General features: G+C 41.1%; 1 protein-coding gene and 2 long non-coding RNA genes across 9 annotated transcripts in view; 2 read left to right on the forward strand and 1 right to left on the reverse strand.

Moving 5' to 3' along the window:
- The window catches only part of LOC138683670 (uncharacterized), a 497,441-nt gene that overhangs the window by 58,302 nt on the left and 416,449 nt on the right, over positions 1-22,690 (forward strand). The gene's annotated exons all lie outside the window — the stretch shown is intronic.
- On the reverse strand, positions 821-6,114 carry LOC138683756 (uncharacterized). 2 transcript variants are annotated; one of them, XR_011323191.1, is made up of 3 exons: positions 5,858-6,114; positions 3,793-3,858; positions 821-2,611 (listed from the first exon to the last, which is right to left on the reverse strand). It is a non-coding gene; the product is annotated as an uncharacterized lncRNA (long non-coding RNA). The 2 variants fall into 2 exon arrangements; XR_011323190.1 differs by having other exon boundaries at positions 821-2,605; positions 3,789-3,858.
- The window catches only part of CSNK1G3 (casein kinase 1 gamma 3), an 86,688-nt gene continuing 70,359 nt past the window's right edge, over positions 6,362-22,690 (forward strand). For 4 of the 6 annotated variants that reach the window (XM_069777192.1, XM_069777190.1, XM_069777191.1 and 1 more), the window contains exon 1: positions 6,363-6,649. The gene's annotated coding sequence lies outside the window, so the exon portion shown is untranslated. Of the gene's footprint in view, positions 6,650-22,690 lie in introns of all 6 variants that reach the window. The other 2 variants (XM_069777189.1, XM_069777193.1) reach the window with 1 other exon arrangement.

Below are 22,690 nucleotides of genomic sequence, written 5' to 3' on the forward strand. Positions count from 1 at the left end.
CCCCACATACTTTCCATTTAAATGATCTCCTGCTATATTTGGTGACCTTTGCCCACACTCAATACAATAGCACACTCAATACAATAGCACACAAATTAACTTGGTGCTATTATGAAACATTTTGTCTCATCTCTCAGACCGAGAGAGTTTCATGGGAAGCAGAGAGAATACAGACAGTGGTGGGATTTCCTATGGAAAACACTGAAGGCCATCATCTGACATGTAGGAAACAGCAACAGCTCTAAGAGATGATGAGAGGGAGGCAGAAGCATCTACAGAAAAGAAAAGTTTATTCTGCATTTTTACCAGCTGCTTCTAATAAGTCTTCCCTTTTTTGCTTTGTTGTTCACATAACATATTCTGGAAATGATTAGGGAGCACAGTGGTTAAGTCAGTTACTGAGGAACAGCAGTTAGAACAATGGTTGGAAAATGTAAATTTTTCATTGCAGAAGAGTCACCTTGTTAGTACTCTTTGTATGCTAAGAATTAGTGCTTTCTGACTAATTCACTACTGATTTTCTAAGGTAGAATTCAAACAATTCATAAACTAGAGAACAGGATTTGAGGGCAGGGTATTGGGGGTAAGAAGGGTAAAAAACTAGGTTCAGGCAAAGGACTATTCATTGCTCCCCTTCAGGGGAAAGGATTAGGAAGAACTACAAATACTGGTGAAGCCAGATCATGAATCATTTAGCAGCTGGCATAAAAACCAAGTACAATTTATAGCATAGTTTGTGATATATTAGCAAATGCAGCATTTTAAAAACCCTGGAACTTGACTAATTGCTTTTATGAAAAGAAGTGGAAATATTGCGGAATAGCTTGAAAAACATAAATAGTTTATTTGTACTGCTTGACTGTTACATTAAGAGAGGAAAATAAACACAAAGATGCAGTGCCTGAAAAATACTGAAAATGTTTACATCATAGCAATATTTCTTTTTTTTTTTTAATTCAACTTGCAGAGTTATGGAGACATTTCTAAAACATACTGAAAACAGAAAATGTTTGAAAACAAAATATAAGGAAGTTTATACTACTGAAAAAAAAAGTTACTCTAAAAAAACCCTCTTTATATTAATAAAAGAAAGCTCCATTTTTAAAAGTCTGTATCAGCTTTAAATTAAATTAATTACTCTTGGAATCATAGAATGAAAATAAAGAAGTAACTTTATAATAAAACCAATACATTTATTTCTAAATATTCTACCACAAGGATCTAGTTTTATTTTCAACACTTACTGGGAAGCTTAGATTTGAAAGTGCTTATGGGGCAGAAAACCTTTTCAAATACTTCTTAAAAATTTTTCAGAAATCTTTCTATCCATTTCTCTTTTCCCTAAAGTTCAAGCTTTGACTATCACTTTCACCTACATGAAAAAATATGTAACTTCTGTTCAGCCTCTTGGATAAATGAGAAAGTGATTACCATTGGTTGAAACAGGTCTGTGATTAAATGCTTAAAATAAACAAAATCCTCTCTGAAGATGAACCAACCTTAGATCAACAATCAGATCACTTATTGCTATCTTCAAATTGAGAATTCTAGCGTTTTGCCAAAGTGCCTGTGTTTCTGGACCTCATCACGTGGTTCTCATGCATGGGGCCTTTTCACTCCTTTCACTTGACATGACTCATAGTGTTTTCATTATACCACTTAATGGGCTAATTCCCCAGTTGTACTGAAATAGATTTTGATGCAGTTGAGGCATGGCACCAGTGAAGATCTACATGTCTTTCTGCTTTTTTTGTGCAACTCTCACTTCCACCAGCTTTTAAAAGCTCATTGTTGTCGATTAGTATGGAAGGGATCAGCCCGAGTACAGCACTTTTTCACATCTCTCCCTCACGTAAAAGTACGCCCCCCCCCAGGTTATAGGGAGTTCTTCTGAATTGAAATTGAGAACAGCAAACTGCTGCTAAGTCAGCTCAACCAACACCTTCAGGATTATGGAGAGAAAGTAGCAATAACATTTGTATGTGGGTCAGATGTCATAAACAGCTGAAGCCTGTTTTTGCTTTTTTAGTTAAAGTAATGACATTCTGTTAACTGCTTAATGTTGTATGATGTATGAGGATGATGTATTACAGGCATTCTCAAACTGGGCATGCTTTTTGCTACCATCATTAGCAATGACAGCACTACATCAGCAATCGCACAAGCTCCTGCTTCTTTGCTGGACCCCAGTCATGCACAGCAGAAAGCAATCCCCACCTTTCTCTCACATGGTGTTAACATGCCTACGTTCCTTGCTGTGGTCTCCACATTCGGAAGAGGACTATAACAGGCTCCCTGTGGTCCTCAAATTTTGGAACCCAGAAGTGTACCTTCAACCCCAACCTGCAATGCATACTGCTAAGTCCAGCCAGGTGAGGCTTTCTCCTTCACAAACAGTGCATGCTGCTGAACTGCATGAACTTTAGAACAAATGAAAACTACCCAGTGTTGTTTGTTTTCTCTGTTTGCAGGCACACATTTACAGCAGCCAGGAACAGATTCCCTCCACTGCCTCTCCACATAGGGCTAAAAGTTGGCTACGTGCTGGCTCATGACTCTCTAGTTTGCTGTGTTGCAGTAATTTTTGTGTCGCACACTGGGAACTCTTAGTCTAGAACAAAAAAGCTAAAGGTTATTCAAACAGAATTTTGATGATCCGTAAGAAAGAATTAATTTACTGCAGCAGCTTATATTACTGCCTGTTTAGCTCTATTTTTAGGTGTTGAGATCTTCTTAGGTACGTGGATTAAGTTACAGGATCCTTAATGGCAGAAATTTGAAAGGACTGTGATCGAGATACCACAGTGAGAGCAATCATTCTAAATGAGCTTGACTGGCTCAAGTCATATGACAGTGGAAAAAAGACCAATATTTAGAACTGAATATGAGTTTAAAACATTGGATGGAAGGAGGAATCATATGATTATTTCTTCCACATGTGTGAAAAGAACAAAGATCTTAACAAATTGGAACAGTTGTTGTTAAGGGACATCTTTACTGTAATACTGTTTTACTTGTAATAAACTTTTCAAGCCATAAGTTATGCCTGTGGGGTTTTTAAGTTCAAGTGCTTAATTTACTTGTATCCAGTAATTAAATATTTTATCATGGCATGGAGGAATAAGTTCATCAGAAACACTGCATAAATGAAATTGTGTAGTCTTCTGGAAACAGCTGTTGAAATCTCAGTGCAAAATGATGAATATTAAAATGAAATTTTACAGGGAATGAAATATCTTGTCAACTTTATGATCAAGTACTTCTTAAAAATGAAAAGCTTTGGAAAGTTAAGAGGCATAGTATCTGGCAAGCTCTGTTATTTTGCTGTGTGTGCAGGAATTTTCACAGGATTCTATGAGGGCAATAATGCTGAGTCTGGGATTAAACACTGGAAGTACTTTTTCCTTCACTTGGAACAGCATTCATGCACGTACATTGCAAGGTGCATCACATTATAAAGTCGAAGCCACAGCATTCCTTTTCTATTTTATGTAACCAACATAGGGCATTGTATGTCTGTGTTGTTCCTGATGATTAAGAGTAGGTACACATTTTACATGTAGCAATTATCCACTTTCTTCACCACTGCTGCCTAACTGACTGTAATTCTAACCACCCCAAACAGATGCACTTTTTGTTAAAAATTCTGAGATGCGGAAGACATCTTTCCCTTTTGCCTTATGTTCTTCACCTAAATCCTAGAATTACAGGTTATTAAGTAATCTGCTGAGTTGAACTGAAGGCAAATTAATTGCTTTTTTTTTTTTTTTTAAGTCAGAAATCATAACTTACCTGGAAAAATATCCTACAGCTTTTACATAAAAAGGAAGTCTCCACTTGTTGCTAGGTTACGACAGTCTGTTTAGAAAAGGTTGGGAAAGGCAATATTAGTCTTAGTGCGAATGCGTCCATTTCTGATTAAAGTTGCTAGAAAATTTGAGGACAGTTCTACAAAACAAATACGGAATCACAGTAATGCAAGACTTGTTTTTGTCTATGCTTAGTTGCTTTGTAAGAGTGGAATGCTTTAAGTGTCTGACAGGATCCTTGAATGCTAATTGGAATTAAGTACACGCTCACTCCTCTTCAATGAAACGGTCTTTTGCAGAGGGGAAACTTTTAATGCAAAACAGCACAAACCCCTCTGCAGTGTCCCAAGACTGCATACTGTATGATGCTAGAGAAGACCAGGTGAATTGCTAGAAGAAAGATGTTCTGTAAGTGAATCTGCGCACCACGTGGTAAGCGAGGAGTTATACATTTCTGCAAATGAATGAAAATGACGTTACTGAGGTGTAGGGTTCAATTATATGGAACTTAGTTATCGGGCCTGAAAGTAGCTCATGGTCACAAGAGTGTTCCAGACACCTTTAGAAGGCTTTGAACAGACTAAACAAGAAGATAGAAAAAGAAAGATCCCAGTTGGAAAAACACAAGTGCACATTCCACGATAAAGGGGAACTTGGCACAAACAACCTCAATTCAGGGGCTTATCTCGACCAACTGGACTAAGACAAGTCTTGCATGCTCTAACTAACATAGCCAATTATGTCCTGTGTTTATGCGCGTGTACAGAGCGAGTATAACTAACTTTATCTTATGCTTGTGCGTGTGGACAGTATCGATGTAACCAATCACCGCTTACGCTTGTGCGCGTGGACACCAAATGCTTGCATGCAGCAGCCAGTCAAAGCTTCTAAACAACTTAGAGAATTGTAGAAGAATGATCAGCTAAGCTCAATAAAGTGGCGACTTTAATCATCATATTGGTGTTCTATCGTCCGGGCCCCGCACGGAATAATCCCTAAACCCTACACTGAGGTGTGCCTTATATACCAGCGCACCACCAAATACTTAGCACGAATACAGGACAATTATCAATGGGCTTAACTTACTAGACCACTGTTAAACGTCAGCAAAATCTTTCTTGGGACCTCTTTCTGGGTTCTCTTGGGAGCAACAGCACAGATTGCCTGTGGAAGTTTTTTGGCAAAAGTAATTAAATGTCTACTGAGGCTAGGAAATGTACAGTTCGGGAAAAGTCGACTGAGCAAATGACTTCTTAAAGTCTCTTGCAGCTGTATGTTCTTTAATTCTTTGTTCTGCAAGTATTTCTAGGTGGTTCTGGAAAGATGCAAACTTTCCCTAAAAAATTATTTGGGTAAGCGATACTCAAGATCTGTCAGAAGCTCCAACGCTTATCCTTTGCATCCTCTCTCCTCCATATTTATAATGATGGTAAATCAAGCCGTTAATAAACGTCAAAAGCCATTTTTAAGGTCTCAAATGAAAAAAAAATCCTTTTACTTAAAATCTTAGACCCTCTGTGGCCTACAGGCTGCTCGCCCCCGATGGGACAACGCGAAAAGGGCCTAAAGATCTTTTCTTTTGCGCAAGCGTTGTCACGGAGTCGACTACATCGTATTTGTAAGCCCACCGTTTAACATTCACAGGGCAGCTCTGGCAGCCACCAAGGGCGAGTGGGGTTCCGCTTTCCCGCCTTCCTACGCAGACAGGCGGGGAGCGCAGAGGCCCGAGCGAAGGCAGCAGCCGCCGCCCTCACCCACCCGTAGCGGCGGTGCCCGGCGCGCGGCGGGGCCCCGTCCAGATGCGGGGACTGCGCGGCGGGCGGCAGCATTTGTGAGGAACTACCGCATGCGAGCAGCCTGACGTCGGAGGATGTTGGCGGCATTCTGGGGACCGGTGCCCAGCAGGGCATTAAAGAGAGCTCTATTTCCCGGCGGGCCGCGGCTGCGGTCTGCAGCTGACCCAGCCGCGCCCGGGCACGGGGCAACCTCTCGAAGCCGGCCCTTCCCTTTGTCCCTGCCACGGAGAGCGGTAAAGCGCATCGGCTCACCGAGGCTGAAGGCGAAGGGAGGCGAGCAGCTGAGGCGGAGGGGCTCACCGCCGCCTCCTTGGAACCGGATCTCGAAGTTTTCAGGGGAAGCGGCGCGGCTGGCGCGGCCGGGGACCGGCAGTCGGCCAGACGCCCGCCGGTGCCCAGCGCGCACCCAAGCGCCGTCCCCCAGCCGGACGCCTTCGGGCGCTGCCGCCCGCCCGGCGCGGGGTGACCCTTACCCGCCCCGCCAGCGCCGGGGAGGCAGCGGTCGGCAACGGGACCCGCCGCCCGGCCCCGCCCCTGGCGCTGCCGCGCCCAGCGCCTCCCTCATTGGCTACCTCCTCTGCTCACCAGCGAGCCCTGCCCCCTCCCGAGGGCCGGCGCTCGCTTCTCGTCGCCCGAGTGGCCGGTGGGCCCTGCCAATCTCTCGCGCGAAGAGCCAGAGGCGCCGATCGCCCTTGCCTTGGCCCAGCGCTCCCCCTTTTCCCCTCTCCGGGAGGCCTCGCCCACGCGCGCGCCCCCGCCGCATCCGGGCGGAGGCGCGGCCGGCCCGCCGCGGCTGCAGCTGCTGCTGCTGCGGGCAGGGGCGGGCCCTCCGTGCCGCCGCCGTCTCTCCCCCTCTGACTGGACCCACCCCGGAGCTCCCGCGGCACGGGCAGGGGCTAGGGCAGTGCCCAGTGCCCAGAGGTGAAGGGCTCGCCGCAGACTCTGCCGGCCGGACGCCGAGCCAGACTCTTCCCCCGTCGCACGCCGCAGCCGGCCCCTCTCCGCCCCACTCCCCGCAGCGGCTCCCGCCGCCCCGCCAAGCCGGTAGGTAGCCGTCCCCGGCCGCCTTTCGGAGGGGCGTGGGTCGCGGCGGCCGCAGCACCGCGTTCGGCCGAGGCCTTTAACCGGCTGCCTCCCCCCGCTTCCTCCGGTAGCCCCGGGGAGGCAGAGCCTCCCCGCTACGCGCGGGCGCGCGCGGCGGCGGGCGCAGGTGGCGGTCGGAGCGGAGCGGAGCGGGGCGGCTCGCCTGGGGCGGCTCGCCTGGGGGGTCGGAGGGAGCGTCTGTCGTGGGGCCGTTGCGGGTCCGCGCTGCGCCCCTCTCCGCCGGCTGGGGGGCGGGCGGGAGCGCGGGCCGCGGCGGCGCCGGCGGCGCGGGGCGAGGGGAGGCGAGGCGAGGCGGCGCGGCGCGACCCGCGGCCGGCGGCGGAAGGGCCCTCGCTCTCCTGCGGCTTCGCTGCTGGGCGGCGAGGGCGGTCGCGGGGAGGGCCCCGGCTGCCCCCTCTCCTGAAGAAGCGTGGCTCGCGGCTCGTTCGGTTGCCTGACCGGTCGCCGGTTGCGGGGCTGCTGGCGGCGGTTACAGACCGAGCATGAGCCGCTGTTGTAGGAACAAGCGAGTAAGTTCGCTTTCCTGTTCTGTAGAAGCAGGGTGCTGGAGTGCGTTTGTGCTGGCTTGGCTAGCAGATTGGAGGCGAACTGAGCTGCCGGTGCTTTTTAAAGTTAGTTAGTTTATTTAGTTATTTTAAAGTTATTTACAAACACACTGTGATTAGAGTGGTTTTAAGTTTGGTTCTTTAAAATCTCTAAGACTGGTGTTTCAGGGGATTTGCTCTGAAACTTTTTCCAGCGCTTATTTTCAGGCTTCTCTTGTTGACTTTGCTGGTGAACCCTTAATGGGTGTTAAAGTGATGTCCTGTGTGTAAAAGGAGTTGGAATATAAATGAATTTTTTTTTTCCTTAATGCATTTTGTATGTAAGATCTTTTGCAAGTACATCAGTAGTTATATACTGTGTAAAATTATCCTTTATTTTGCGTGTTCTTAAGTCTGTTAAGTGAAGCACACTTAAGCGTATTAAGTGTTGCTACTTGAGTTATGACTGCTTGTAGGGATAAACAACTTCTTTGCACTATAGACTCACATTTTTTCTGAACGCTAATAAAGGTCTAGCAGATGCATTTTATCCTGAGCTGCATTGGGATGTTAAAATCCACGGTGTAAGTAATGCAGTTTTCTTTTTAGAGAGAAAAGATGAGACAGAGGTTTCTTTGCTAACTCTGTTTTAGGAGATGTCTTCTACTGACCTCAACATCCTTTTGTCTTCATGTTTCAACAAGTGAAACAGTGTTTGCAATGGAAATAAGTGGTATGTTATCGTGCTGGCCTGAAATAGAGAAATTACGTGGCAAACGGCACACTAGCTCATCAGCTGAGAATGGCTTTCAGCTAATGAAATGAATCTTTTTGTCTTGCTACTGTACTTTTGAATCAAATAGATGCATTTGCTTATAACATGTAAATGCATTTCAGAATCTAGAACACTGGTTCTGGTACTATGATACATTGCGTTTTCTGTAGGCTTTCTTCCTGCATGATCAAGGTAAAGATATTCAAGGTTGGTTAGGAGATTCAACCAGTTTGTTTGGAAGAATTGCAGGCCTTGTCTTAATAACCTTTCTGAAGTTGTTCTTCCCTAACAAAAAAAAAAAAGTCACTGAACCTGCAAAACAGTTTTTTCTTATCCAGTGCTTACGTACAATTAGCAAGACTGAATTTACTTCCTGTGGTAATTTTTCACTTCTTACTAGTCTCATAACTAGGTTAAATACATTTTTAAAGCTGATGCAGTGTATCAAAACTTAGTGTCCCAACTACATCCACAGAGTGTGTCCTATGAAAATAGGATTGTTTATGCTTCAGTAGTGACTATGCTAAGTTCTTCTGTGATTAGAAGAATCGAAGTTACATGTATTTGTAACATCGTCACTTTTGTCTTAGAATTTTATTTTAATATTAGGAAGTCTGCTGGTGTTTAAGATGAGTTTAGTTTAGTTATGACTTTCAGACAACAATAGGTCAAACGTGAGGAATAGGAAAGTGGCAGTAGTTACTTTTCTCCAGCATCCTGTAATTACAAAACCAACTTTCTAAAGAACAAAGTACCGATCAGCTGTATTAACTATCTTTATCTAACTTTTCTTAATAAGTCATACCACCTAAACAGTTTTTTTCACTCTGTTGTTGTATTGGCTTTGTGTGGCAAGGTTTTGGTAGCGGGGGTGGGGTTACAGGGGTGGCTTCTGTGAGAAGCTGCTGGAAGCTTCCCCTATGTCTGACAGTGCCAATACCAGCCGGCTCTAAGACGGACCTGCTGCCGGCCAAGGCTGAGCCCATCAGTGATAGTGGTAGTGCCTCTGTGATAACATTTTTAAGAAGGGAAAAAAAAGTTGGGACAGACGGAAAATGGCAGCCAGAGAGAGGAGTGAGGACATGTAAGAGAAACAACCCTGCAGACCTCCAGGTCAGTGAAGAAGGAAGGGGAGGAGGTGCTCCAGGCACTGGAGCGGAGATTCCCCTGCAGCCCGTGGTGAAGACCATGGTGAGGCAGGCTGTCCCCCTGCAGCCCAGGGAGGTCCACGGTGGAGCAGATATCTGCCTGCAGCCCGTGGAGGACCCCACGCCGGAGCAGGTGGATGCCCAAAGGAGGCTGTGACCCTGTGGGAAGCCTGCGCTGGAGCAGGCTCCTGGCAGGACCTGTGGCCCCGTGGAGAGAGGAGCCCACGGAGCAGGTCTTCTGGCAGGACTTGTGACCCTGTGGAAGGGACCCAGGCTGGAGCAGTGTGTTTCTGAAGGACTGCAGCCCATAGAAGGGACCCACGCTGGAGCAGTTTGTGAAGAACTGCAGCCCGTGGGAAGGGCTCATGTTGGAGAAGTTCGTGGACAACTGTCTCCCATGGGAGGCAGCCCACACTGGAGCAGGGGAAGAGTGAGGAGTCCTCCCCCTGAGGAGGAAGGAGCAGCAGAGACAATGTGTGATGAACTGACGCCAACCCCCATTCCCTGTCCCCCTGGTGGGGAGGAGGTAAAGAATTCTGGAGTACAGTTAAGCCTGGGAAGGAGGGAGGGGTGAGGGGAAAGTGTTTTAAGATTTGGTTTTATTTCTCATTACCCTACTCTGGTTGATTGGTAATAAATTGAGTTAATTTTCCCCAAGTTGAGTCTGTTTTGCCTGTGATGGTAATTGGTTGAGTGATCTCTCCCTGTCCTTATCTTGACCCACTAGCCCTTTGTTATATTTTTCTCTCCCCTGTCCAGCTGAGGAGGGAGGATTGACAGAAGGGCTTTGGTGGGCACCTGGCATTCAGCCAGGGTCAACCTGTCACAGTTGTAAACAAAAAATACAGCTACTTCTTGTTCCTTAGGTTTTCTTTTTATTGTTAAATAATGCGATTAAAGGCACACACAAACCACAGGAAGAACAAAGTTGTAAAGGATTTTGGGGTGCTGCTTCTTCACAGTTTAAGCTCAGTGATTCAACTGAAAACTAATTGCAAGAGTTTTCAGTCAATCCTACGTACCCCACCCACAGTTGTTATGAGCAAAAGAGTTGACATAGTGCTTAGGGGAAGAGTGGGACAATGCTTTTCAGCAGCGGAGTATGGTTAGATGATCTTAAACTGATCATGATACCTGGGGCTTATTTAGCAATGAAAACGGCATGGTATGTTCCCAAGGAGCAACTAATGTACCCTGACAGAGTAGGCAGAAGCCAAAGAATTGTAACATGTTGTTTGCTTTGCTTCTGGGGCTTTAACATTCTTTCAAAAGTGTTTTGAGACTTCTATACAATTGTTTTCCCTGATCTATTATAAGGTAAAAAAGTAACATTTATCTAATTGTTGTATACTTTCAGGCAATCCTTAATTTGAGGGTTTTTTTTTTTTTTTTGCTATGCAGACATTTTAATGCTTCCTCAATGCTGCTGCAGAACCAGTGCAGTAAAATCAAGCCTGCTGCTGAGCTTGTTTTTCTGAGCGTAGTTCTGAGTAGCCTCCTAGACATTGTCACTGGGGTTCTAGGGATTTGTGGGCCACAGCTGAAATAGTTCAGTGAAGAAAAATGTGTGTTTTTAAGCAAAATAATTCCATAAATAAAAGCAGTCTAGTAAGAAAGTAGTTAAAAGCTACAGATAAAGACAGTGACTGGAACGTCTGTCCCTCACGGTGACCTTAGGTAAGCCACTTAAAATTTAATGGCTCCCTTCAGCATAGGGAGAATGTAGAAGAGGAGACATTAGACACCACTCTATGCTGTAGAATTGGTTTGAATTTTGGTTACTTAGCTTTTTGAAAGCAGTACTTTCAAAGGAAGTTCTGAAACTCTTGGTAAGTAGTAAAGTACTCAGCTATGTTCAAAAAATACAGATGAATTTATCTTGATCAGATTTGGCTCACTTGTTACATTTAGGTCTAGTGTTTGATAGATATGTTCATTACCTTAAATGAGAGAGTGGGAGGATGCTTTCTAAGAAAAGGTGCAGAGAATATTTGTAAATATTAAATATGCAGCCCTTTTCAGAATGTTACAAATGTGTTTACCAGTGTGTTCTCTTAGGATGTTTATTGAACTGCATTGTCCTTCATCTGTTGCGTAGAGCATTTTTGTTTGAACATGCTTCACTGTTGTTACCCCGATCTACTTTTCTCTCTCTCTTGTTTATTCCTTTATCTGGTGTTTTTGAGTATATCTACATGTAAAAGGTCAGCATACGTTTTAGGAAAGCTTTTTAATACAAGATAGGTAATATCCACTTCTGGCTGTTCAAAGAGGTGTCTTATACAAAATAAGTCTACCATGTAGGTGTGGAAAGATGACAATTTTTTTTTTTGCTATTTTTGTGTCTAGTATCCTATTGTTGCCGTGTGCAGTGGTGTTAGGAATAGGAGGAGACATACTGATCAGTCAGAACTGTCTTTGTGGAAATGTTTACTCAGATAACTGTAGGTCACAGAAGTTCATGACAGACACAGGTAAGACTTGCATACTTCAAGTAGGTTTACTACTTAATCTGACTTTGTGTAGAACATTAGTAATGTAATTACAACAGTGTTTTCCTATGTTTTATGATCTTCCCTGTAAGCTTACTAGCCTGTGTAACTTTTAACATACCAAGACTTTTTTAATAACTGTTTTACTTAACTAAAATCTGTTAGTAATTTAATGTCATTTTCCTAGAAAGGATTTTTTTTCCATATTACATGGATGTAATTGCCTTCGTGGGAATTTATACTCTTCATCAACCACATGTTTAAATTACGTTATTTTTGATTAAGACAGGATGTGGACTATAACAATGGAGGATAACGTCCTCTTCAGTAGTACAAAAATACAGAGCTGTTTTCTGACAAGTGGGGCCTAGATTCCAGTTTAAAGTATGTGTGTTGTCACACTTGCTTGTAGTCTCTGTGTTTATTCACTGAGTACCTCTTGAGGTGCCATGCTCTTTATTCAGTAAGCCATGTACAATAACAGAAAGTAGGTGGAACAGTTTCAAACAGAAGCATAGTTAATGGTGATGTTTGGTGGCAGTTAGCCTAGGGAGGTCATTAAGGAACACGGGGTTTTAAGAGGTGCACTAAACCTACTGTGAAACAGCAGTCACTGAAATTACGTCACAGGCTGTTGGGAAGGTCAATACTATCAGGTATTTCTTTCTCTTCCCTGTTCCTGGCTGTGCACTTTTGTACCTCCACTCTTGCTCTGCATCTGTCCCTTGTATCCTCCACTGAGTTGATTTGGCTTCTGTTCAGTAGCAAATTTCTGCTGAGTATGTGAAGTTTCTACTAGGTTAGTGAATCTAATGGCATTATAGAGTGGCATTTGAGTGCTGAGGCTGGTCTAAAGTGAGCAACAGGAGCAGCAGGTACCTGTGGCCAGATGCAGTAGGAGAAAACACTAATCATGCTGACCCATTATATTGTCTAATTGCATTTTTCAAAACAAAATTTCAGACTTAGGTTGTATTGTAGCCTTAAAACTTACTTTAGTTCAGTTTGTTCGGCTTGAAGTGTTAACTACCTAGTAAATGTTTATCTGTTACGTTCAGAAGGCTGCATGGGCTGTATTTTTGTAGAAAAATAGTGTTGTGCTTCAGAAGTATGGGTTTCTTGGCAGATAACCTTTGTGATGCTAGGACTTGTGGTTTAGTCCAGGGTAGGACACACCTTTGCACCCTAGAAGAAAGTACTACTTAAAAATTGCATTGTTATGTATAGAAAAATCTCTTGGGTACCTTTCTGTATTTAAGGCACTAGACATTTTCCATTTTAGGAATGAAGCAGCTTGCATTTCTGTATGTAAAGACATGAAAGACTTTTCATGTTTCAACAGCTTTTTAATGTAATGATATAAAGCAATCTTACAAAGGTTCAGTGTGCTTTAGAGGAGTTCCACTAGCTTAAAATGAAGTACGTAATTAATTTCAGATATTATTGATACTGTTGATGTCAGTTTAAATGTAGATAATGTCCATATAAATACAGGTATCTAAAATTCTGTAGTAATCTTGGGAAGACAAAGTAATATTGTAGAGATTGCAGTCGGGGACATGATTGCTCTAAGGGTCGTGGGAGACATGTTTCACTCTAACCTCGACCTTGTGCCTTGCAAACAGTGGCTTCTAAGAAGGTCAGTATAAAACATTCTTCCTTTCTCTTTCTGTGAAGATTGCCTCAAACAATTGCTACTTACTCATTTCTTACAGTATTCCAGGAGCAGGTTGTTCAATATATCAGGTTATGAAAGTTTTTACTTCTAACATTTGCTGACAGTAGGCTGAGACATCTCTAAATCTGGAGAGATAACAAATGATGAAACTTGAATTTACAGGTAACAGGAAACGGGCAGAGAAGAATTTTACCAACAGACAACAGGAAGACAGAATGGCTAAATTTACTCTTAAGCTTTTGCCAGACTGAGAGACGAATGTCTTTGCCTTCCAGAAATGCTCTTTTAAGGTTTGCTTTTAATTTTCTGACTTTGAGCTCTAAGTAAAAACTGTTGATTGTACTTGGAATTTTCTTCTAGGGAAAAAAAAAGTCTATTTTTTAAGCAAATAAGGTATTTTTGATCTGCAGTTCTCTCATCTGCTGCCTATACAATTGTGGAACTTATTGGCCAGTTTTAACCAAGCTTAGATTTTTATGCCCCTGAAGATATGTTCCCATACGCTTCATGAAAAACAATTTAGAGTAGATATTTGTTAACTATTCACAGTGAAGGAAGGACGTTATCTGTGCTGTCGTAGTAGCTTGAGAGCTGTTCAGCTTGCAACTTGCAGTACTGGGCAAGCAACAGTACATCTCTCTTCTTCACTGACTGAGAAGTAAAGGTAAAGAGTTTTACTGTGGGAAGAAACTAGGGGTTTTGCAAAAAAGCGAGCTCAAGTGTAATAGGGGGAGGCCTGGGAACACATGGATGATAGCCAACAAGCTGCAGTTGCAGTGAGGCTGTGTGGGTGTTGAACACTAATCTGTAAAGAGCTAAGCTTAGCTAACGTTGCTTTTGAGGAATACTTTGCTTAGTCTGAATCTGTCTTAATCTCCCTAAGTAGTAAATCAAGCATTTACCACACAGTGCCCACATCAAGATACTGATGTTTTCTTATTTTAGTGCATGATAATTTTGTTTTAAATTAAAATTGGTGTAGTTAGTTACCATCAGACCTTGGCAAAACTGATGTCAGTAGCATACAGGTTATTTTGTTCTCAGAACTTTTCATTTACACCAGATGATTTCATATTCAGTACTGTTTGGTTTTGTGTAAAACTTCGGGAGGCTTGTTTTTTCCACTGAGTTTCATAGGAAGTCATTGTAAGTATATTAGATGACTAATGATGAATTTAAGATCTTAACTGTGGCTTTTTTTTCTATAAATGTGTCACTACATATCTTATGTGTTCAGTACAAAGGTGGTAAGTGTGATTCTAATTGGTGTGGTGTCTGAGGCTTTTTTATCTATAACATTTTATTCCATATTAAACTTATAAAGCAAGAAGAATACTTCACGGAAGCCTTTTTGAGAATATAATTCTGTAGTTTCATTTTAGTAAAGACATTGTAGGTAGACATTGCAGTGAAAGCCATATGTGTGAGGGGAGAGTTGCAAGTATATCTGATAGTAAAGTACTTGGAATTCATTGCTGTAGAAGGTACCTATCTAATTTATGGAGACTATTAAAACAGCAGAATCATTTGATTGCCATGTAGTTTGTTATTGTCAGAAAACCCTGATAGATTCATGGCTGCAAAACTTTGGAGACATTTTCCTGTACTGTGGGTTATCCCTTTCCTTATGTATAGAGTTGGCAGAAACATCTATGATTAACATCTGTTGTAAGATTGTGTATTTTCAGTGGCAAAAACATTGTCAAATTAAGTCTGAAGTCTTTCATACTAGTTTCTGCCTCAAACAGAAATAGGAATAGTTTAGATTAAACCTCTTGGCTGATTTGGAAAATAAGCATAGGGAAAGACCTACCAATATGGGGGGGTGTTAAAAAAAAAAACAAACCAACAACAAAACCCCAAAACCAAAACAAAACAATGCTGATAATTTCTGGTACTGTTAAGTTAAAGCTTGTACCAGAGTTTTGGTAGGGTGGTTTATCAATCTCTTAATTGTTACTTAGTCAAGTTTTGCTGAGGTCTTAAGGCTTTTGGAACCACCATTTGTAACAGTGCAACAGAGACGACAGTTTGGAAGGAATTCTACAAAATTAAGTCCTGACCGTCTTTAAGTCTGGGCTGCATAAATGGAACAAAACTCTTCTAGAACCTGCTGTGTTATGTTGATGGTAGATCGCTGTACTGCCAGGCAGTGGAATTCAACACAAAGTGACTTTCCAGCTTGTGATTTCTGCCTTTTCTTTGCTTCTGCCTGGGAAAAGGAGGAAACACATGACTTGAGCAATGAGTGGGTGACTAGGTCTGTGACTTGGGCTTTGAGCTGAGGGACAAGGGAGTATTTCCCACCTCTCAGATCCCAGTGTATGTATCCATACTGGCCACGTATGGAAGAGCACACTTTGAGTTGCAGTTCAGTACGGTTGTAGTTGGACTAAAGTAGAAGGAGAACTCTAGGAGGAAAAAACCCCAAGTGATTCAGGAACAGTTGAGAGGGCAAGTGAATTTTGGTAAGGTCAGACTGAGGAAAGACAGTGGTACTAAAACATATTCTCAGTAGTTCTGTGTTGTCAAAGACTGTGAAACTTAAGTATGTGCCTTTGGAGGTATGGCCTCATTAAAAAGTAATAATGTTCAATACTACTGGTAATAGATGACTGCCTTACGGGATCAAATCATGATCTGTCAGGCATGAGCATGTGATGTCTTATTTTCTAGGCTTGTTTTTCAGGTGTAGCACAGTAGTTAATGTCTGATGTGACTGCCTGAACAGTACAGTTGTCTGAGGTAGTCATAGAAAATGAAGAGAAGAACCTGTGGAAGACACAGACTTTCAAGTAAAAAAAAGACAAAAGTGGTAATGTAGAAGGTTCTTGAGATACAAACACGGCATTGTTGGAAGTGCTGGTAATGCAAACAGAATTTAAGTGCACTTGTGAGATCTGTTAGTTGCCTTGGAGTGCTGAAGAGCACAAATCAAACTAGAAATGTTTTGAGGCTGTGTATACTGAGAAGCAAATTGCACAGCTGAGCTCCTGCATCATCTGTTAAAAGGAGATTTCATTTGCCTTTGGAATTAGGGTATTATGTTTGCTTTCTTAAATAAACACATGTATCTTCTGAAGTGTGAAGAGTTTGATCTGCATGTGATCAAGAAGTAGCAGTTGCTTTGCTCATTTTTATTCTTTGCTGCTGAAACTCTAGGAAGGATTTCTAACTCATTAATATATTGCATGCTTGGTAGAATAAATGTAGTAAATATAGGATCTGGCCTTCAGTATTCTGAAAGGCAGGCTGGCTGGGAAAGAGTGTGAACAGTGTTTTTTGATGGCTCGAACGTGAATGCTGCTGAAGATCTGATTTAGCTGCATCATCACCTTTTGAGTGTTCCATATGTTTCTCATCTCATTGATATAGAGACACCAGTCCTCTTAATGTAAAATGGAAAAAGTTCATCCTTGCTTCTTGGATTAGTTCACATCTGCTGCAAAATATTATTGGTTTTGGTGGGGGGGGGAGAACGGTGTTGCTCCATAGGATTTATATGTTTCTTTTACAGCGCTTCCAAGGTAGTTTACCTGACTGAAATCAGAATGATAAGTACCTAAGAAATGGGAGAATAAAAGAGTCTTAGATGAATCAACTAACATCTGACAGTACGATGTATCTTGAGGTGTGCTAGAAGTGGTAGAAAGGAAAGAGCAGATAATGCCAAACTGTATTTTGTTGGTTTTTTTTAATGTTAAAAGATCTAAAAAATTAGAAAATTAGGCTGTGTTGGACTTGCAAAGCTTAGACTGAAATTGCCCATGTATATCAAGTGGATTATATTGTTGTGAACAAAATGAGTTACTGATGAATAAGTTTTCATTATGTTGAGGTTACATTTATTGAGAACACCTAAGAAATGTAAAAAGATACAGTAATGAGCAATTTCAATACAGCTTATTGATAGCTGGAGAGAGAAACTTGTGAGGAGGAATTTGTTCAGAAATGTTTTTTTTGTTTTTCAAAGCTTGTGTCATGAGTATGTAGCATCTCTGGTAGTTTGATGTTCAGCACTCTCATTTTGTTTTTAGTTTTGACAGATGCTAATGACTTTGCTTTTTTTCTGCTTCTGAAATCTGGAAAATGATGAAATAATATTCTTAAGTCAAAATCAGGTAGGTTATGTTTGAGTTATGCAATGAACCTTTTAACATCTGTTTTATTTTGGAGTTTATATATGAAAATATTTTTCTTTTCAGGCTCAAATTAGCAATAAAAGGAAACAATCATCAAAGTGGTATGATACCAGTATTATAAGCATCTATTTGTACGAAAAATAAAGCTATAGGCAAATTAATTTATACTATAAATTGTTGGAATAACAGCTGTACTTTTTTGGGTCACATGAAGGTCATGTGAAGGTTTGAATTTCTCTAATTGGACTAAACTGAAAATAATTAAATATTTAATGATTAAAGAGTGGATTTATTTTTATTTTAAGTAAACAATGAATCTTACAAAATCATATATAAATTTAGAGATATTTTCCAATTCAAATTCTATCCCAAGAGGTTTTCGAGGTTAGAAACTGCTGTCCTAAACTTTCAAGGACTCTTCAGTTGTGAACCTTTTTGCTGTGGATTTGAAGTATCACAGGTGTCCTCTGTTGCTTGGGGACATGTAGATAAAAATGAATGAAAATGATGCAGTCATCTTAGAGCTAGGCTAGAAAGAGCAGCTTTATCTTTCCATGAGGCACACAAACAATGCCAGAAATAGTTGATTAGGTATTTGAATTGTGTATTGACTACCTCACAACGAAGGTATTATTCTGAGCTTGATTTCAGATTTGTAGTATGAATTGCAGTTTTTCTACTGTTAAATAATTCTAAAGTTTTGCTGAATAAAATTCCATGTTACTCTATTTGTGGTTGAAATGTATTTGTACCATTCAGATGAATATTAGAAATCGGATGTGACTGTTCTCTCTCTGAAATAAGGGCTACTTAGTAGGTGAATTATTTCATAAAAACTATGTGTAATGTTAGAGGAAGGCTCTTGGAAATCTGTGGCAGAGGCACTAGAAACTTTCTCTGCACTCTTCTAGAAGGTGTGAGGAGAAGCTTTGCTGCTAGATTAATGTCAGTGCCAAAAACATGAGACCTTGGGAGTAGAAGTATGTGAACAAAGAAACTTGAGGGGTGAGAAAAACTGAAGATGTATGAAAATGGTAGGAGCCTAGGTGAATTTTTAAATGCCTTGTGCCTAAACCAGAGGTGTTTCTTCACCATCTTTCCTTCTGTTTCATGGAATCTTTTCTTTTCCTCCCTAGCACTTGTGCTACTGTATGCTTTTTCTAAAACCAGAGAAAAATGTTAGTATACTGATACTACCAGTGATACAGGATCTTGTAATTAAACTCTGAGAGGAAATGCGTATGATACGTAAGGCAACAGTTATGGTTGCGTGTTTCATTTAACTTTGTCACTGCTGGACAATGGAATGTTTTATTTAGCAGCTTTCTTGTTCTCTTAATAGGTTTATTTAAGAGTAAATCTGGAACATGAAAAAGGAATGAAGTAGCTAGTAAGTTTTTATTTTAAAGTTAAAATGACTTGCACATTTGAATGTGAACATTGTTATGACTTGCACCTCGGAATATGTAAACTTGCATGTAATTACAGTGGTGCTGCTGCTGCAGGCTTAGCCATTTGAGAGATACAACTAAATAAAGAAGGTGCTTAAATGAGTTAGTCTTTTACCCTGCCTTATATAAGGTCCTAGAAAGTCTTTATTGCTGCAGAGCAGGGTTCTTATTATGTGGCATATAGTCTTTCGTAGTGTTAATTGGGACATTTTCAAATGACATTTAGAGGTGTATGTAGATATGCATCCCTGTAATCTAAGGATGTCTAAAATGTTTTCTAGGTGTCACTTCTTACTGTGTGCCAATCCCTGTATTAGAAATTGAATTTTAGCAGCCTGCCACTTTCTGGCAATAACTTGACCCTAAAGCAAACTTTGAATGGGATGTTCTTATGTAAATGTGGCTGTGCCAGAAATTATGAATACTTGTGTAATAATAAAACTCAACAGTGCTTTAAAATGGCCAGCCCAACTGGGGCTTTGAGATTTTTTTCCAGTAGATGTGAAAGAAATTGTGTTTGAGTGGGTATGTATGATCTTTGGTAGTGGTGCAACCTAGAGAACTGGCAGTTGTTTCTAGGGCATTTGAAAAATAACTTTAATACAAATATGATTAGAATGTTTGATCAAATTTTTGTGGCCTTGTGTAATTACACTTTTTTCTTATAGCTGGTGTTACACTGCTCTATTAGGTTTTGAATACTGAATCAAGGAGGAAAAAATTAAAAGGATTTAAAGGACAACTTCTCCAGTGTAGGTTTAGGTAAAGATTGTTTTGCTTCACAGATTTTCTGTAGCAGCATATGTTTGCTTAATATATAATGTGTTCTTTTGGGTGATGTGTGAACTTGGAACAATAGCAGCAAAGCTGTTGAATATACTGAGTGTATAATGAAACAGAAGACAGAATGGTGCCTATGTGTCGTGGTTTCAAACCCAGCCAGCAGCTAAGCATGACACAGCCATTCACTTACTTCCCCACCCAGTGGGATGGGGGAGAGAATTGGGAGGGGAGGGAAGCAAAACTCATGGGTTGAGATAAGAACAGTTTAATAGGACAGAAAGGAAGAAAATGATAGTAACAACAATAATAAAAGGACAATAATAATGATAAAAGAATTGGAATATACAAAACAAGTGATTCGCAATGCAATTGCTCACCAGTCACTGACCGATACCCATTTAGCTCCTGAGCAGTGATCCTTCCCCACCCGCAGCCAACTCCCCTCAGTTTGTATACTGGGCATGATGTCACATGGTATGGAATATCCCTTTGGCCAGTTTGGGTCAGCGGTCCTGGCTGTGTCCCCTCCCAACTTCTTGTGCCCTTCCAACCTTTGTGCTGGCTGGTCATGAGAAGCTGAAAAATCCTTGACTTAGTATAAATACTACTTAGCAACAACTGAAGACATCAGTGTGTTATCAACATTCTTCTCATACTAAATCCAGAACATAACACTATACCAGGTACTAGAAAGAAAATTAACTCTATCCCAGGTGAAACCAGGACAATATGTTTTTCTAACTCACCCATTTATTCACTGTATATATAATATTACAGTGTTTTTTTTCAGTGCCTTTAAACAGGTATTTTTAGGTGTTTAGGCAAATATTCTTTAAGTATAAATTGTTCAGAGATCATAATCTATTTGTTAGAGGAAAAAAATACTGAAGTTTTCCCACAGTGAATTCATTTGGAAGTGAGATATTTGCTGAAGTTTAATTTCTGTATATCTAGTTCTGTATGTATTCTTAGGGACTTTTCAGTGTTCTGACTTCTTCAGGATTATACAACTGCACAATTTTAAGTAAAAAAGTTTGAACATAGTGGTGAATTGAAGGATCATTTTTGTTTACACACCTGCATAGTTTCATTAAAACTCATTCAGTTGCTCTCTGTAGAATTCTGTGGAACTGAGAGTGACAAACAAACTTTTCAAACAGGCTGGATTTTACTAGTTGGAATCTCCTTGTCTATTAAGTAAGCAAGCTTTGTGTGCAAATCATGAATGTGTAAAACATTCTGTAGAGTAAAGATGTCCCTTCAAGGAAATAGTTGTCTGTCTGTCCTCTTCAAATATCACAAAATTGCTCATCTAACCTTTCAGACAGTAGAGGTCTTTAGGGAGTGGTCCCTTTAGTCCTTGCCTTGGCTTTGCTGAAGAAGTATTTAATCACCTATTTGGTTAATTTGACTCTTACATTCTGTATTTAAATCATGTGTTGACACAGACCAGTAGCCTGGCTGTCTTTTGCCATTGATTTTAATTTATGTTTCTAAAACTGAGCCCAAGATTCCTTTTACTTTTCTGCAGGTGTTAGGCATATGACTGCTGTCAGTCAACTGAAACATGTATCTGACTATTGTCTTCACTTTTCTTGCTTGTCTTCACTCCTCTCTTTGCTTTTCAGGCAGTTGTTCTACAGTGTTTGGGAATGTCTGTTAAATTCCATCAGATAAATAAAAGCTCTTAGCTGATGTTAGTTTTGCATCTCAGTTACCCTGACTGCTTCCTTACAGGTTTTCCAGTCTTGCTTTACCTTTTATTCTCAATCTATATGGATTGTAGATGTAATTTCTAATTAAGATCTTGCTTTGTTAACTTGGCTTTGGTGGTATGTTTGCCATTATACTGATATTTAATCATGTATTTTTTGAGCAAGAAGCTTATTTAAATTCTAACAATATTCCTTGATGTCTGTCTGAAGCTTATGGGTCAACTGTGCTCATTTATGTAGACAGAGATGAAAATCATCACATACTATTAACCAAATAAACATAAACATAGCCACAAGACTATAGTAATACCATCTCAAAACAAAATCCCAATTTGCAATGAAGAAATATCTGAGGACAACTGCATTTGTTGGGTCTATAAAGAATTAACTATTTCTGCCAGTACTGGCTTTAACACATTTGATTTCAGTGATTTAAGAATTCAAAGGCAAAACTTCTTAGCTTGAATTCACCAACACATTGGTGTGGCTAAACTGCTCACTCTGGAACTACAGTAGCTATTCCCAGCTCAGGAGGATTTGCTCAGTTGTCTGCTCCATTAAATGAACATGCTATAATTCATCTACATGCATTATCACTTCCAAATTTCTGTGTACTTGACCTCACAACTTCAGTAATGTTCTTTCTGCATTACAATAGTGTATTGGGTCTAGCTGAGATTGTGAGTGGTATAGCCATTGTAAACACAGAGAAGATCAAACAGCTATTTCCCCTGCCTGGCCTCTCAGAAGATCCCTTCATTGTGGGATTGCTGCGAGCTGAAGAACAGCAGGTGCCAATCGCTACCAGGATGGTGCACCAGTGGCAATATTGCACAAACCGAGACTCCCTGGCTCCCATCCATAAGCTGTTTCATCAACTAGAGAGCCAAGGAGTCGTCAGCAAGACTCATTCACCTTTTAATAGTCCTATATGGCCAGTGAAAAAGTCTGATGGAGGCTGGAGGTTAACAGTAGATTATCGTGGCCTGAACGAAGTGACACCACCACTGAGTGCTGCTGTACCAGACATGTTAGAGCTCCAATATAAACTGGCATCAAAGGCAGCCACGTGGTATGCTACAATTGATATTGCCAATGTGTTTTTCTCCATTCCTTTGGCAGCAGAGTGCAGGCCATGGTTTGCTTTCACGTGGAGAGATGTCCAATTTCAGAGATGAAAATTAAACAAAATCAAGCTGTGAAATGAGGATGAGGACAACACATTTTTCAGGCAGATTGCATGTGAGGAGAATATAGCCTGTATAACTAGCAC

Source organism: Haliaeetus albicilla, chromosome Z (genome assembly GCF_947461875.1).
Source record: "Haliaeetus albicilla chromosome Z, bHalAlb1.1, whole genome shotgun sequence".
Lineage (NCBI taxonomy): Eukaryota > Metazoa > Chordata > Aves > Accipitriformes > Accipitridae > Haliaeetus > Haliaeetus albicilla.